This window comes from Hylaeus anthracinus, unplaced genomic scaffold, assembly GCF_026225885.1.
Source record: "Hylaeus anthracinus isolate JK02 unplaced genomic scaffold, UHH_iyHylAnth1.0_haploid 0, whole genome shotgun sequence".
Taxonomy (NCBI): Eukaryota; Metazoa; Arthropoda; class Insecta; order Hymenoptera; family Colletidae; genus Hylaeus; species Hylaeus anthracinus.
In genome coordinates, this window is record NW_026533254.1 from 1,527,499 (window position 1) to 1,539,921 (window position 12,423).

General features: G+C 32.9%; 2 protein-coding genes across 2 annotated transcripts in view; one reads left to right on the forward strand and one right to left on the reverse strand.

Annotated features, from left to right (window-relative positions):
- The window catches only part of LOC128893825 (uncharacterized), a 192,773-nt gene that overhangs the window by 48,289 nt on the left and 132,061 nt on the right, over window positions 1-12,423 (reverse strand). The window lies entirely within an intron of this gene.
- LOC128888993 (nipped-B-like protein B) overlaps window positions 10,769-12,423 on the forward strand; it is a 92,337-nt gene continuing 90,682 nt past the window's right edge. The window contains exon 1 of the mRNA XM_054146464.1: window positions 10,769-11,096. The gene's annotated coding sequence lies outside the window, so the exon portion shown is untranslated. The remainder of the gene's footprint in view (window positions 11,097-12,423) is intronic.

Below are 12,423 nucleotides of genomic sequence, written 5' to 3' on the forward strand. Positions count from 1 at the left end.
GAGTTCCGTTGAGTAAAGTTAAGTAAAATTTAATTGCTCGCAATTCAAGTTCAAATTTCGTTTAATTGAACAATTGTAAAATACTCATCGCTTATTAATTAGTAATTAGAGAACAATATAGTGCGATGAATGACAAACCACCGTCGAATTCGTAATAGACACTGGTAGGCGATAACAAAGCTCGTTCGAACAAGGAATCTGAAATCGACCAACGTTAACTGCACACTCCCAACGATAATCCTGGTGTTAAACTTAAAACGAGGGTGCACCGTGTACGTCATTACTGACAGCTTGATGCGCGATTACAAGATTAACAATTCTTCGTTTTCCTCGTTCGACCAGGCAAGAGATTAATCCGATTGCAGCGAATTGTCGCTCGACTGGCTTTCAATTTACAGCTATGAATGAATTATTAATAGCGCCGGGCATCTCCAACCATCCGTGACAGAGAAACGCGTGTTCGGTCACTTATTTAAATTACGATCAACGTGACTGTTACCTGCTGGAAAATAATCACCACTCGTCAATTATCTCATAATCCGTGTCGGCGAACGATCGATTCATTTTTACGTAATTGGAATCTCGTTCCGAATTAGTGAATTCTTTGCGTGAACTGGTGCATCTGAAAATTGAACTGTACTCTTTGTGCAAGAAAACAATACAAACTACTGCTGCTTAAACATGTTCTGCTTGTAATCAATTCTTACAAGATGATATTATGCGCTATAAAATGTTTACACCTATTAAAATAGAATTATTATACTAACTAAATATTCTACCTAACCAAACTTGTAACTTAAGAATTTTCCGACTCAATTTGCAGTAATTGTGATCATATCTACGAGTCGAAACGGTGGAATAACTTATATTTTTGATGGCACCGACAAATGATAAGATATATAAATGAGCAATATGTAGAGGTAATCAGTGGAATTACGCGTGAAATCAAGTTACCTATACATATCGTACCAGTAGCAGAAGTTGATGATGTAAAAAAACCGTGAGCAAATTTAACAAAATTCTTTCGACTAACGAATGAATAAAAGAAGAAGTTTATTCCCTTACATATAAAATAAAAAGTAGAGTTAGTAAAATCAAGTCTTTCTCCAAAAATAAATGGATGTTTCATTAAGACTAATTAGCTATTCATATCGTACCAGTAACTGAAGTTGATAACGCAAAGACAACAGTGAGCAAAGTTAACAAAACTCTTTCGACTAACGAATGAACAAAGAAAGAAGTTTATACTCTTATATACAGTATAAAACTAGCAGGCCCCAGCACGGCTTCGCCGGAGCTAAAAGTGTGTTGTTTTTAGATTTTCACCTCAATACCAGCAAATTTGAAATAATTACTAGTACTTAATGTTTGTTCCGTCCAGCAATTTACCCAATTCAAATCGAAACGGTATTTATTAATTAATTTTAATTCTACTCACTTATATATAATATATACTTCAAATCCATACTAATATTATCAATGCAAAAATAACTCTGCCTGTCTATTACCTTTTTAGGCCTGAACCCCTGAACAGTATTTTTTTTTTCTTGAATTTCAATTTTGTAATTTTAAATCAAACGGCTCAAGGTCTGATCTCTATTGGTGCATCGCGGATACACCTAATATACACTTCAAATCCTTACTAATATTATAATTGAGAAAGTATCTCTGTCTGTCTATTACTTTTTCACACCTGAACCGCTGAATAGAAATATACTTTTCTTGAATTTAAATTTAAGAGTGGAAGCATTTGTTGTTTTAAATGGGGGTAGTGTCGTATACTGGGTGAATCATGTATTTTGTTCTTCTATTGATTCTATTCTATTTATTTATTATATTCTAGTTCTTCTAAAATTCTATTTTTACAAAAATAAGGTTTCAGTCGAAGAATCTGACAGTTCAACAACGTGAATGTATTTTACGTCGTTTGCGTTCGACTGACAGTTCAACCACGTGATCCTTCGCGAATCAGTCAGTGACTGCCTGACTACCTTTTGTTTTTCGTATAGATGCCTGGATCGATATTTCTGATTCTTCGTATACAAATATTGAAATTTCGAACTGAAACTTTCGAGTTACAATAAATTGAATAGGATAAAAACCTTCTCCGTGAAAAAATACGTATATGTGTCAAGTTTCGTGTTGATCGGTCAAACAGTTTCGAAGTTTATCAGTCATATATAAATATATATACAAACATCAATTTTTATATATATGTAGATAAAAAGTAGGGTTGGTAATTATTTTATTTTTCCAAGAATAAATGAATGTTTCATTGTTCAATCAAATAAATGTCGCCAATAAATCGATATCCGTTCATTTCATTTTTTATGTATATAATTCGAATAATATTTTGTCTACCTCCGGTGGTGAAACAGCGTGCTCAAGGGAGTCATACAATTTTCTGTATCTAGTGGTATTGTAATTTGATATCATTGAAGTAGGTGATTCTCCAATTATTCTGACCAGTGCGATATATCGCGGTGCAGCAGCGTGTATCGCTCGCGAAGCGTGGAACACGATAATGAACGCCTGCAAGTGTTCTTCGTGCGGTTCCATAAAAAGCGAAACGGAGAGAAACTCCGGGGTTCGCTTTAAACGAATTGATTGTGTGCCGAGTTACCGACGCCTGGGATCTAATGAGCATAAATAAAGCTGGATTCGTAAAAGAGCAGATTATAAAGCATCAAAACGGTGAATGTCTATGTTTATAGGTGTAGCCCGCATACATTCCTAGATCAGCGAAGTTTCTGCTAACCGAGTCGAGTGTTTGATTAACGAGCTTATTCTGCCTGCCGTGTGCGCACTTGGTCGTGTCATGTAAATAATTAAGAAGCATTGGGGTACATCGGTATCATGGAAAGGCGTTGGTATTATTTTATCGACCTTTGGGTGGAAAACTCAAATCTAAAGTCAACGTTTCGACGAAATACTCGAGAACAATGATCGTTTTCGTATAATTTTAAATTAATCATATCGGTTTGCTTTGATGATTCTAGATAATGTGTTGATTATGTCGAATGAAGTATTTTCTTTTTCTGAGGGTCACGAGCAAGAATTCTACATTGATTGATTGTTTAATTCAATGTGTCGACTAGTAATGTTCGAGATTCACTTTAGAAAATACACATTGTGCAATATATACAAATACATATATCGATATGTATTAAAGTAATACAAAATTAATTAATATATAATTGCGAATATTGCTATAGAGTAATAAGAGTAATACAGAAAATTAGAAAATTGTAAAAGTAGTAGTTCTCACAAAACGCAATACAACAAAGTATATGTATTTTCCTCCGAAATAAAAGGTAATGCCATTAAAAAAAAAAATTCTAAAGAAAAGAAATAGGAAATAATGGTTCTCTTGCAGTATTGCTCATTCGAAATCATTTAAATCATGCCATAAAAAATTTTCATATGTGAGAAACCAAGAGAGATAATTCGGTGGGCTCCTTCAGCTAACACACCCTTTACATTAGTATCTCGTAATATTCTGAAATATTAATTACATAATCTTCTAAGTTGTACTCTTTGGGCCAGTAAGGTTTCGAGTAGATGGACTTTGTCGTCTTTACACAGACTTCTTTTTACCTCAGCTTAAATGGAACAACGATAGCTCTCTGCTTTGATGCTTAGAGACGTTTGACGATACATACGATGAATTATGCTTCTATGAATAGTCTATTTTAAATACAGATAGAAAATATCTAAGCTTGTACACTTCACTCGTATTACAATGACGACAATTGTCCTGGATTTTGAAAGTCGTTCTCTATTCGAGATTTGAATGTTTCCGGTTCGAAATGCAAATTGCTGCTAATCTGAAACCCTGAAAATTTTTCGAAGAATTAATTTAGAGGACGACGCCGACGTGTAAACGTTGTACAAGTGGGGAGTTAGAATAATTTCCAAAGAATCCACAAAGTATTTATAAAGAGTATACTGATATTATACATATTTAGATAAAATGCCAATTGCTACTAAAACAAATAATTTAAGAATATTAAGTATTATCAAAGCAAAATTATCCATAAGACAAGATGGTTTTCACACATAGCATGTTTTTACATCAAGGTCATATACAAGATGCACTACAAAAAGATTACCTTTTACACTCTTTTTGTACCTTGAGTAAAACAAACTTTTCTTGTTTGATACAAATAGCCAAAATAATTGCTAATGGTCCAGCAGTCATCACAAAAGATGGAAAGAAAACTTACTCATTCAATTTATATAATTATATCCAGTGTGTTGAAATAAACTTTTAAAACAGTGTTTTTCGAATTAGAGGTGCGATTAAAAATATTTAATACAATATTTATTACAAGTACTTAAATGTAATAGAATAAAAATAATAGTTATGAGAGTACGCAAATGCATGAATTGCATTTATTGTGATTTTATTGGATTAAATTTCCTAAAGTAGCTAAAAACATAAACTTATGTACAAAATCTAAAGCAAGCATCTACGGAACTAGTCAGAAATGATTTCTACTACGTGACTATCGCAATAGTCAGACACCTGATAAACTCAATATCTGAAAACCATTTCCTAAAATCGCAGACACGTTCTTATGTTATCGAGAAGTTGCATTGTTCTTTTCGCAGGTTAAGCACGAATAGCAATAATATTTATTTCAATTTTATCAGAGTAAAGTCAACAGGAACAAGGAATAAATCAATACACGTACAGTCGACTGTAATTTAAACGATAGTTTAATTTATTAGTCAGTTTCTACAAGCATTATTTAATCTTTTCAATTCTTATGGTTGGATCCTCCTCATAAACGCATAGGTTGTCTAAAGAAATATATAGTAATGAATTAATTGTGATGCGAGAAAAGTCGAGGTTGTGCGAATCGCTAAGGATTGGCAGCTAAGTTAACTTACAAAATTTCGATTGGGATTTGTAAATAAATTTAAAGAACAATACGATATCACACAATTTTTTTTATATAGTATTATTTTTCGTTGCATCTACTGCTTGGTAATTAGCAACGGATTTAATTGGATTTCTGTTTGATTAGTGGTACTACACTAGCGGACAAGCAAACCGAAACGATTTTTCAAATGCTCATAACTATGAGAGTCTTCAACCGATTTCGGTGAAACTTCGTGAGGAATAGTCTTCAAGTGTCTTCTGGGTGTGTGCAAAGTTGCATTGGCCAGGGTTGATGTGAAGGGGTTAATTCATCCCCCTAAAGGGGAGGGTGTAGAAAAACGCCTCTTTGGAAAAGGCCAGGGGTGACGGGAGGGGTTGAAAAATTCAAAAAAAACCTTTGGGGCGACTCTCCTTGATGCACTCTACAAAATGCACCCCTTGAAATCCTTCTCGTACAAACCCACCCCACACAACCCTCCGCCTCCTCTAAAATCCTATATACTATTCTAAAGTTTAGTGTCCTTGAGATAGTTGATGGTGTTTTGCACATGTTTATAGGATATTAGAGCTGTTTCTGAGTCCAAGTTGTATTTTCATCTCTGTAACTGAAATCTTCTGTACCCGTGCAGTAGGTGGTCAATTGTAATTTCCTTATTACAGAGGTCGCAGTGGAGAGGATCCGTTTTCTTTAGTAGATGTTCAAGTATGATTTTTGAGTGTCCAGTTTTCAATCTAGTCATTTGTTTTCTCTCCTAATCATAACGCTTTGGGGTACTGATTGGTAAAAGTCGTGTGTTACATTTTGAGTTTTTGTTCTTTTCTTGTTCCATATTTTATTCCATTCCTTTTCCGATGTGTGTTGTATCTGTATAACGAAGTCTTGGTACGGGACTGGTCACACAATTTTTGTTACATTAGAATTTTTTCAATAATTACTCACGTGTCTAAACGCAGGATATTGGTAACCAATAGTACACAATCTCGACTTTTCTCAGAAATTATAATTAATTAATTTCTCATAAATTTCTGTATGTCTTTTTGATAAACTTGTTTATGAGGAAGGGTCGAAAACATTTCTTTTTGAAAGGATGAAATTAAATTTTCTAATGGACAAGTTAGTATGAGATCATAGTATTTGAACTGTTAGTTGACATTTATATTAACGAGTATTATGCTAAAAGGCACGTGATAAAGTTTGACGGTACTGAGATATCTACCGTCGAGATTTGTTAGACAAACTTTCCCACGCAGGATGACGCATGGGACGAACAGCAACGAACTCTTTCATGTCGGAAAAGAGATAACCACTATAACGTGCAAATGTATGCACTGGAACAATCCAGATATCAGAATCGGGCCGCTATTCATAAAGAGATGTCTGAAATCTCCGGAGACATAAAAATGGGAAAATAAAAAGAGCAATTGGTGTAAACATTTCTGTTCACGGCCATAAATATTGAATATTTGCAAACGGAACTTGACACGAATTTAATAGTCTTTTAATTTGAAGGATTAGAAAAATAGATATAGATAAGAAGAAAAATATATGCTTGAAGATATAACATACAAATTTTCATCGAAAAATATAACTAATCTTGGTTCGAAAAAAACATGCCATTAGCAATGTTATTTAAAATTGGATCATCTGAAATTAAAAATTCGAATGGATTTCTTTAAAATAATGTTAAAATTACTATTTAATCGTAGCCTTTGTAAATTGACATGATATTGACTACTAGAAAAAATTTAAAAATCGCTTTTTCGCGGCAATAATGCGCTTATATCCTTCATAAAAACAAAAGTAACAATTTAAAAAATAAATAGAACCATAAAGTATGAGATTATGATGTCTTGAAAGTACCTGTAAAATTTAGAATAGACCGGTTCAATAACATCAGTCAAATATTTTTAATTCTTTCCTTTTGATATTTTCAATTCATGCTTTAACAGTAGATTTATTTGTTATCGATGCTTTTTATTACAGATCCGAGTGAAATGTAAAAGAAATTTTTAATTTTTAATTTTAGTGGGTCATGTGTGGATAGAAATAACTTTATTTATTGAGGAAACGGCGAAAATAAACCTGTTCGTTATAAATCACGATACTATTTATAAAGAGATTTTGGAACCTCCAAAACACAAGAACGAAAGAATAGAGTGACTATGTCCTTCATTTTTAATTCATCTTCATTATAATTTCTCCTATTAATGTGATCCGGCTGTGATGTCAAATAAATAAATTGAAATCTGTTTTCAATACATTTCGTCATTTGTCATAAAAATTATAAATCGAAAAATTAGCAACTACCTCAAGTGTTAACTACAATGTAAATTACACAATAAACATACTATATCGAATGCTTGATAAGTTATAATAAAACACATATGTTAGTTATAAATTAAACAATAAATTTGAAATTCATAAACATTAATATAACGAATTTTGTATTGTATTTTAATGGAAAATTTATTCTCGTAATACGTGTTTTTATTGATTCGTTCGTTCATTCAATTCATGTAGAACATAAACTTTTTACTGAAAGTGGAACGGTGACTTCACAGATAATTTGAAATTATAAACATTGATATAACAAATGTTATACTGTACTTTAATAGAAAATTTATTCTCGTAATACGTGCATTTATTCATTCATTCGTTCATTCAATTTATGTAGAACATTTTTGTACTGAAAGTGGAACGATGACTTCATAAATAATTGTAAACATTTATAGTTGTCATTTAGTTATCATTTCGTTTCATATTTATACACTACTTTCCTATACATCAATCCCATTTGCATTATTATCCAGTTTTTGTAAATTTGTGACACCGACGAATGACTGAGTCTTACATTTCAAGTCACAGTCATTTGCTTTTTCTGCTCGTTTCGCATACAAAGTGATTTACAAGTGCAGTTCAGAGTTTTTGTTCAATCTATCTTGTTCAACGTAGAAGTTCACTTTGTCACTGATACATACTGAACTTTCATTTAAAACGAACATCGTGAAATGCAAATACGACTGCACCCACTGCGATTTCTATGTATTATTTTTAGTCGAATCACTTTAAGATTATCTTTGTTGAAAGTGTTCACGTTGGTCGACACATTCTCTGAGGAATTAAAATTGCTGTGATCTTTACAGAACTAGTTTAATAAATCGAATATGTAATGAAACACAAGTAATTGAACGTAATTTTATTACTTGAGAAGATTTTACGAAGTTATGTATTTCAGTTTTCGAGATAACTATTATGATTAGAAATAGATTCGGTAATAGTATTTTTAACAAGACTTTTAAATTTAATTTTAATGAAATGTATGTATTTTTTAATGTAACTGTACATGCGTATGCTAATTGTAACAAAGAAATTATTTGGCTGATCCGATTGCTGGGTACGATTTCAAATGAAATAGACTTTACTATTTCAAGTAATATTTTACCCAGATTTGCTCATCAATACATTTGATAATTATAGTAGTTAGAATGCCATTTGAGAGAATATTATTCGTCGTGAAAATTAAACTACTCTTTATGCGTATTTATAAATGAAACCACCTTTAAAGTTTCAGTTTCAATGGCGCTTTTTATTAACCCGTTATGCGTGAATAAGCTCTCTTATCCCGGTTATCTCACATTTCGGTACACCTCTGCAATTCCACTCTAAAGTTTGATAATTGTATGTACACGTACAGAAACCGTTAACATATCGTTTGTTTACCTACTCTGCCATAATTTCACGTGACATTTCGCGATATTTCAACGTACTTACGTTCCCTGTTACTTCGTTGTAGTAGGTTGTTGCAAATGTTCATCATTTAATATCAAATCAGTAGTTCGCGTTTTGAAACATTTTTAACTGTTTCTATTTGTAAAAATGGTGAGAAAGGAAATTCATGTATCGCAAATATGCTAATTTTCACTGATTTTAGAAACATGCAGCTTCTTTTTTATGAGTGAATATATAATATAATAATGCAGCTTCATAATAATGTTAAGGTAATTTCTTTGTTTGGAATTAAATTAATTTGCGAAAAAATTAATCAGCTTAATAATTGAGGCGTTCATTGTACAAATTTATTAACTCGAATCGATTAAAGTTTTTCAAAAAGTGGAATTAATCGATTTGTCAGTGAACGGCTCAATTTAGAAGATTGATCATTTAACCTAATAAAACGATAAGTAAATATTTGTACTTAAATTACAGTTACAAACGATTAAATCCAAAGTCAGAGAATTAATTTCTACACCTAATCAAAATCTTAACGCGAAAGTTGATTTCTTTACACGTTTGTTCTATGGTTAATAGTCCAAATAAGGTTTCAAATGTTCTGACTTTCGAAGTGTTCCACGTATTCACCAAAGATCTACCATGGAGCAACGATTTAGTTCTGCAATTCTAATTCCACCGTGTAGTCTGACACTTGCAGAGGAACGCACGTAGAAATATTAACACGGAATTGAGTTTCCTCGATGCGTATCCTGCATTTTGCAAGGAACACAAGTGGAGAAGGCCGTTTCTCTGCAACGCCGCTTGTTCTACAGCGAACAATGCCACCCTAAATCATTGGTGAACGGCCCGATTCCGCAGGAACTCCGTGCAAGGATCAAAGGAGATTCGCGAACGCTACCAACGAGGAACATCATTCGATTGACAATTTTAAAACCAAAATCCAAACATAACAAATTTATTCCAGTACATTGCTTGTTAAACGTTATAAATCAGTCGCCTATGTACATATTTTTACATTTTCCAACAATGAGTTGTTCGATATTCTTCAAAAACAAATTTATGCAAGCAGACATATATTTATATTTTTTTTACTTTATATGAATTATACGTTTTTCCATAACTTTCTACATTTAAATCTATGTAGTTCTACTACATAGTTTAGAAGGTCATCAATATAAAAAAAAGTGATTATTTTTAAAATAGTTAGTTCTACCTATTATTAATCCTAATAGGTAACCTAAATTAACCCTTTGTCTGCGAAGGGCGTACATATACGTCCTCGAGACGTATACGTATTCGAGACATAAATGTTTCGAAATTATATCTTCTTACTTGTAAACAAAATATATTATAATATTTACGCATTTTCTTCCATTACTTCTATCTAAAATTGTTTTATTGTAGATATCGAACAAATCTGCAAAAGGAAGTTAAGCTGTACGGTTTAATTTGTCTCTATATTTACCTGAGTGATTCGAAAACTATCACAGATTTAAAGACAGGTAATTATTATAAAAAAAATGAAAAATATTAACAAGACTTCAAATAGTTTGTTTATTTTGCTAGTAATAATTTCCACTGAATCAAGAAAATTCTTTTCTTTTTTTCTTCATTTAGTTGTTAGTCAAAGAGATACCAGCATCCGATAGTGTGCAATTTTTACTCCCTATACAAAAATTCAATCTCTATTTACCATTATCATTACTTGATCAATCCTCACAAACGAAATAGCGCCCACATTTATAAAAACATGTTCAATAAAAACTGAAATACATTATTTTCATTCTGTGACAACTCTGCGCAGAGTTTCCATAAATAAAATTGTCTGCACACGTAGTACAAGTACGCTTGTTCGAAAGTATGTTGTAAGGTAAGGGATTAAAGCTTTCATTTCCTCCCTCTTATCGCGCACCACCGTGTGCCAAGTTTAATCCGTAAAATCAGAGGCTGTTAATCGCGTGACGATCCTTGTAAGATTTGTCCAGTTCCGAGCGAGCGTGTAACACGGTGGGTGGAATGTTAGGTTCCACTGGGTCTGGCGGGGGAAATCAGGCTTGCTGGCAGGGGAATAATAACGAGCCGGACGACACCGCGCGAAGTCAGAGAGCGGACGAGGCTTTATAAATTGCGAGGATGTTCGCCAGTGCCGAACCAGTGACACCTCGACCGCGATCGATCGTGGCTGCGACCGGTTACCGCGAATTCGATCACGTGGGATCGCCAGGATCCCGAAAGATCGCCACGTGTTTCCCGCGAAGGTTGCCGGTAGTGCGAACGGAGTTCGTGTTAAACGCTCGGGGAGAGCATCTTCCAGTTGCGTTTAACGCGGAAGGGCATCGAAAGGTGGAGATAAAGTGCTCGTCGAAGGAACCAGAGTGCACGTCGAGTTGAAGTTCCGCGGTTGCGAGTTCGCGACAGGACGACGCGACGCGGTGGATCGACACACATATCCAGTGGAGTTACTTCCAGTCGAACGTGAGTGATCAGTTCTTTTAATGGTGTGTACCTTGCGCGGAGACTAACATCCGATTCGGTGCAACGAGGATGTACGTTGCCGATTAAATCTCTTAGGTTCTTTAGTGTTTGGTAGTAGGGACTCGAGAGCCAGTCGGATTTACTTAAAGCCATCTTTGGGAATTAGTTCCATGGGTGTGTACACGAGTCCAGACTTTACCTTTCACACAATCCTTCTTTCTGCCTTAAAGAGTAAAAGAAATTTTTCTTGTTTGATACAAATAGTCGAAACAAGACATTACAACCTTCTAAAATATACGTTTAATGGTAAATAGTGTTTATAATTATTGTTAGATGTAAGAATTAGTTATTCTAACATTCCGTAGTTGTTTTAATTATATTATGACTCACGTATGTATATAAATATGAAACTTGGAACTCACAGTGGTCGCTAAAGGCTTACAAGTTGATGCGACAATAAATAAATGAATAAATAAAAAATTGCTATTGATCTAGCAGTCATCACAAAAGATGGAAAGAAAATTTTGCATAAACCTATGTTTACAGTTATTGTTATAGTATAATAATATTATATATGTATAAGTAGGATAAGTTTCTTCTTTTGAATTCTAGGTCGTTAGCGATTGGTTTCGGTATTTGTGACAAATAAGAAAACTTTGGAACCAGATTTACAAGATGCGGTTAACTTGATTTTAGATATTTTAGGTATAATAACACATGTTTATTTATCTTTAAATTTACTTACTCATTCAATTTTTATAATTATATAAATCGTGTTGAAATAAACTTTGAAATCAGTGACTTTAAATTAGAGATGTAAATAAAAATATTTAGTACAATCTCTTTCTGTTAATACACTGATCATCTAGACTAATACATAATTTTTATCTCTGTTATATATAATATTTATATTTACCTTTGGTCATCTTTACTCAATATTGTTTATTAGTTTCCGATATTGTATTACTTTTACGTTTATACACTTTTCTATTTAAGTGCAGAATAATTTTCCAATATCTGAAGTAGGTTTTATGTAGAAAGTTCATATATTAAAAGAATTCCATAAAGCAATAATTGCTAAAATTATTACGGATCTCATAAATTGATAATAGAATAGAATAGAAGTTTTCAAGTCTTTCATTACTTGCTTCTTCAAAGAATAAGCCGACTTCGATATATTTAAATCCTTTGCATTAATCCTGCTCGAAACTTTTGCTTGCCTTAGTACAAAAACTGAGCATTTTCGTAATCAAGCCGTCCAAGACTTTCAACACAATGTAAATCAAAATAATATATACTTATATTGTAGAATAGTTGATCACTTTTG